Source organism: Artemia franciscana, chromosome 5 (assembly GCF_032884065.1).
Source record: "Artemia franciscana chromosome 5, ASM3288406v1, whole genome shotgun sequence".
Lineage (NCBI taxonomy): Eukaryota > Metazoa > Arthropoda > Branchiopoda > Anostraca > Artemiidae > Artemia > Artemia franciscana.
In genome coordinates, this window is record NC_088867.1 from 51,440,206 (window position 1) to 51,446,430 (window position 6,225).

General features: G+C 31.1%; 1 protein-coding gene across 7 annotated transcripts in view; it reads right to left on the minus strand.

Annotated features, from left to right (window-relative positions):
• Positions 1–6,225, minus strand: part of LOC136027568 (microtubule-associated protein futsch-like) — a 682,876-nt gene that overhangs the window by 114,401 nt on the left and 562,250 nt on the right. The window lies entirely within an intron of this gene.

Genomic DNA, 6,225 nt, shown 5'->3' on the forward strand with positions numbered 1-6,225 from the left:
TTCAAAAGGGGGGCCTCAAAAGAAAAAAAGAAATCCAACAAAAATAACACCATTGATTCAACATGACAACAACCTTTACTGTGAAGGTTTCAAACTCCCATCAACAACAAGAGCTAAGAGCTCATATGACACTTGTGACGAGGCGAGAAGAGCTAAGAGCCAAGAGATCATACGGTATGAGCTCTAACAAAATTCTATGAATCAATAGATTGATTTAAAAAGGAAAATAAGAGGCTTAATGCCGGTCAACATTTAAAATAAGAGCTCTGAGTCACTAAGTCCTTCTAAATATCAAAATTCATTAAGATCCGATCACCCACTCGTAAGTTATAAATACCTAGTTTTTTCTAATCTTTCCTCTCCCTTTTGAGTTTACCCAGATGGTCGAATCTGGGAAAACGACTTTATCAAGTAAAAGTTTACCAAAAGAGTTTACCCAGCCTCATAGCTCTACACGCTCTGGAAATTAATCCTATGATCCCCTAAGGACAAAGAGAATTTTTTCTTTTTTATAAACAATAGTACTGTCAATTTTCCGAATTTAGAGGAGAAAGGCTATAAAAATCCAATGGAAGGTTTTTGAACATGGCAATTCCAAAGGTAATTTCTAGATCTGAGGCCATTTTCCAGAGATTTCAGTTTGTTTTTTTTGTTGTTGTTTTTTTTCGAAGTTTCGAAACTACACATTACTGTCGAGTTAAAAGTGAATTACAGTTACCCATACTGGATTTCTCTTAGTTGAGCATTTTTGAAGAACTAATTTTTGTTAAAAATTCTTAAATTTTCGGTTTCTATGGCTCAAAGATTGTTCTTTATTAAGTTGTTTTTACTGCTGCAACAGTGACATACGGATTGTGAACGCAAGGGTTCGTTATCAAAGGCTACTTTGGTGAAGTTATTAGCCCATTTTGCAAGCTTAGAAAAAGGTCCAGTAATACATATCTAAAACAATATAAACAAAAAAGCCCAGAGGCTTAAGTGACTTGAGAGGTAAAGGGCGTCACTTCATTTTGTCCATTATTATTAAGAGGACTTGGGCACTGTAGCCTTGATTTTATTCTACAGTCTGCAGGACACTAATGGTCACCAACACACTAAAAAGAATTCTTTGCTGAAGCAATGACATGACTTAATTTTTTAAAAAGGGATTGAGAGCTATTTAGGGGCTTTTAGGGACCTTCTCCTGTTTTAAGGACCTATTGGCAGCCCTAATATATTTGAAGACAATGACATGAGTATAGCCTTAGAAACTTTTATTTCCATAAGAATATACTCTAAAGTTTAGGCATACACACAAAAATACAAAATACAAAAAAAAATGATTCAAATGATCAGATTTTATAAAGAAATTTTCCAGACGGATTTGGCATATTTTACTGACCAAAAAAAGATCAAAAATTCCGCAGTAGACTAAACCTATAGACTAGACATAAACTAAACTAAATATTCATTGCGTAATAAAATAACAATGTTATTGGCATTTTGGAAGATATTACCAAATAAACTAAAATACTTGTTTTTAAGAATCTACTTTTCTATAAAAGTAGCCTATCTAAGAGAGGTATATATATATATATACATATATGAAAAAATTAAAGAAACACCCTTCAATTCTGCCCTTCCTCCCCTACTTGAAATTTCTGTACTACTTGTAAAATGTAACAAAACTGCATACAAAATTCTTTTTATTGCGATTCTTAAAGTTTTTTTGTAACATCCCTCTCCTCTCTAAATTAAGATTATTCACATTCCCCATTATTCACAAAATAAGAAGCTGCATTGAATAGGTATATTCTAAAACTTACTTCAATATATTCTCAAAATTATTGTTTGAAGAAATTCAAGGCCTGACATCCATAGCTTCGGTAATCTTATTACCATCTACCATTATTAGATTACTTTAGACTTTATCTGTTGTTTAAGCGCATTAGGGGAACATAGGAAACTATTAGTTTTTTCCCAATAAGAGCTTGGAGAATACACAAACAACAAGCCACACTTAGAAACAATGGGGATTTTTTTTTTTCTGTTTTTTTTTTCCCCTAGACTATGGAATTATAACTTTGAATGAGTATTTCGGCCCTATGTCAAATAACCATCCTCACCACAACACAAGCAAAAATATAAAAAAGAAACTTACATTAAATACTAAAAATGTTTTATGTGTCAATACAGAAATGAATCTTATTTCTGAATCTCATAAATTAAGCACTTGACTTACAAATTGCCTCAGAAACATTTAGTTCAATTTTTGCCATGTTTATAAAATATTTGTTTATTATTAGATTTTCTAGTCGATTTAGTTTTTAGGTTCCTGATTCATACTTTTAAAACACAGAATTAGAAAAAAAAAATGATAATTACATTCTTTAGTAAGGTGTTACCGGAAACCCATGTAATTGACGCTAGTAATTTTATTTACTTATTTAGAAAGTAATTGTCAAATTTTGATGAAAAGAAAAGTAAAAGAGGAGAAAAGATAGGAGACATAGGAGAGGTCCTATGTCTATTTTAAATGCCCAAGAAGAACACGTAATTGCAAAGAGCCATTTTTTTAAAGGATTCTGCTGCATTTGGATTTTCTGATTGTGTATCTCAGATGAACTATAAAAAGCCAAGACTGGCAGTTTTATCCAATTCTTCCATGGATGAATATTTGCAAGGTATTTATTTGTTACTTTTTAATGGTCATCATACTTCTAAATGAATTTAGATTGTTAAATAGATTGCACTACATTTATTTCAAATCTGCTTTGGTATTAAATGAAACAACTAGAAGTTAATCATCAATGGCATTATTGTAATATTTTGGTAAATAATGACAGCAACTGTAATTCTTGTGAATCTTTAATCGCCTTAAGACCATAGAGGCTCTGAAATGTGCTATTTAGGGATTTGACTCCTTTTATTTAAAGGGGCTCTGCAGCAAATAAACATGAAATTTCTGAAGTAAGTGATATCTTTTCATTTCTAGACTGTTTTGGGCTGGGATTCTGTTATGGGATTATCTATGGCTATCTACCTTAGTTTTACTGCCCCAGGAATACCGCATGGATGGACAACAGATAAACTTATCTATTAACAAATAAACTAACATCATTTTTATAAAATCCTAATAAGGGGGTTTAATGCCAGAATTGCCTTGATTATGTTATTATAGTTTCTTATGTTATTGAATTTCTTAAAAACTATTTCTCTCACGTTAAATAAGCATGATAAGCTAATCAAATTAAAGGTATGATAAAAAAAATGTAGTACTTATATTGAAAAGTGAAATTATGTTTGCACTTGCAAGGTCAAGCTGAAATTTTCCTAATCTGGATAAACTGTTGCTAATGTTAGTCTAGATAGTCTATAGTTAGTGCTAACTATTCTGGAAAATCAAGTGTGAGAAACAGAGTTTCCTCTGTTTAAGTGATAATTTAATCATCCAATTCATTTTGAAATTTGCCAAATAAGGTGTTTTCATTATGACTTTGGTGATCTTTTAACAATTATCATTGTTTCCTCATCATATTTATCTTTTTCAACTGAAAACTGACTCCATATGTATTTTTCATACTCACTAGTGGCTGATAGAACAATTTCATTTTCAATTATAGGCCCTGTCTGCAATGGTTCTCCTATAAGTACTACAGATTCGTCAAGTGTAACAGAAACTATTCGGTTGACAAGCCCTTCCAATCAAGCAAAGCAACCGGAGAAATTTCATTTAAGAACATCTGTTCAAATAAAAAAGCTGTCGAAACGCACTATTAAAGAAACTTGTCTTGGCAAATGGAGGTGTAATTCTTGTGGAAATATTGAAAATTCCTTATATTTATTACAACTGCATGTGTCCACAAACTGTGAAACAGGACTATCATTTAACTGTGAAATATGTGGTGTAGAAATTGAAGACTACTCAAACTTCATCATCCATTACATTGAACATGAAGTTGATAAGAAAAAGAAGTGTCCCATCTGCTTATGTACAAATATTAATAATATTTGACCTTGCAAGTGCAAACATAATTTCACTTTTCAATATAAGTACTACATTTTTTTTATCATACCTTTAATTTGATTAGCTTATCATGCTTATTTAACGTGAGAGAAATAGTTTTTAAGAAATTCAATAACATAAGAAACTATAATAACATAAACTATAATAACATAAACTATAATAACATAAACTATAATAACATAATCAAGGCAATTTTGGCATTAAACCCCCTTATTAAGATTTTATAAAAATGATGTTAGTTTATTTGTTAATAGATAAGTCTATCTGTTGTCCATCCATGCGGTAGTCCTGGGGCAGTAAAACTAAGGTAGATAGCCATAGATAATCCCATAACAAAATCCCAGCCCAAAACAGTCTAGAAATGAAAAGATATCACTTACTTCAGAAATTTCATGTTTATTTGCTGCAGAGCCCCTTTAAATAAAAGGAGTCAAATCCCTAAATAGCACATTTCAGAGCCTCTATGGTCTTAAGGCGATTAAAGATTCACAAGAATTACAGTTGCTGTCATTATTTACCAAAATATTACAATAATGCCATTGATGATTAACTTCTAGTTGTTTCATTTAATACCAAAGCAGATTTGAAATAAATGTAGTGCAATCTATTTAACAATCTAAATTCATTTAGAAGTATATGACCATTAAAAAGTAACAAATAAATACCTTGCAAATATTCATCCATGGAAGAATTGGATAAAACTGCCAGTCTTGGCTTTTTATAGTTCATCTGAGATACACAATCAGAAAATCCAAATGCAGCAGAATCCTTCAAAAAATGGCTCTTTGCAATTACATGTTCTTCTATATTATTAATATTTGTACATAAGCAGATGGGACACTTCTTATTCTTATCAACTTCATGTTCAATGTAATGGATGACAAAGTTTGAGTAGTCTTCAATTTCTATCCCACATATTTCACAGTTAAATGACAGTCCTGTTTCAAAGTTTGTGGACACATGCAGTTGTAATAAATATAAGGAATTTTCAATCTTTCCACAAGAATTACACCTCCATTTGCCAAGACAAGTTTCTTCAATAGTGTGTTTTGATAGCTTTTCTATTTGAACAGATGGTCTTAAATGAAATTTTTCCAGTTGCTTTGCTTGATTGGAAGGGCTTGTCAACCAAATAGTTTCTGTTGTACTTGACGAATCTGTAGGACATTTACTAAGTTTCCTTATAGGAGAACCATTGCAGACAGGGCCTATAATTGAAAATGAAATTGTTCTATCAGCTACTAGTGAGTATGAAAAATACATATGGAGTCAGTTGTCAGTTGAAAAAGATAAATATGATGAGGAAACAATGATAATTGTTAAAAGATCACCAAAGTCATAATGAAAACACCTTATTTGGCAAATTTCAAAATGAATTGGATGATTAAATTATCACTTAAACAGAGGAAACTCTACCAATTAAAAATCAAGATGTTAAAAAATCCATCAGCTGGCACTATCAATCAAAGTCACATACAAAAAAGTCATCCTATACCCTACACTGCTATTGCATCCAGACTTAATGAAATTGAAGTGGAACAAGACAATTGTGAATGATAAACAATCATAAGCTATTTGTTATTGTGCCAAATCAAAATTTCAGGAGAAAGAGGGACAGCAACAACAAAAAAAAAATGATTAAACAGTCTCAATACAGAGACTGTAATACAATATTTTATATCAATTTTTATTTATCCAGGCATTCGAGATTTGATAAAGGAGAAGAACCATAAAAATGAGAGACATGCACCAAAGTATTCCTCAAAGATAATATTTGTCCAGATATGATAATTCATACGGGAGACAAACCATATTAATGCAAGATATAAATTGCATATAAATACAATAAACAGTTTTTTTCAATACTTGTTCATCAAATCATATGGAGTTTCATATTAGAGAAAATTTTCACAATTATGAAGCATTAAGTAAAGTATCTCCAGACAATTTACAAACATATAAGAGTTCACACACAAGAAAAATCATATCAATGCAAGATTTGCTATAAATGGTTTATTTTCATTTATCAAGAAATATGAGACTTGATGCTGGCAAGAATCTATAATTGCTAAGTATGCACTAAATCACTTTCTCACCATTTCACCTAGTCTAGACGTATGAAACATCATCAAGGTGCAACACGCTTGATTTTCCGGAATAGTTAGCACAGACTATCAGACTAACTATAGACTATCTAGACTAACATTAGCAACAGTTTA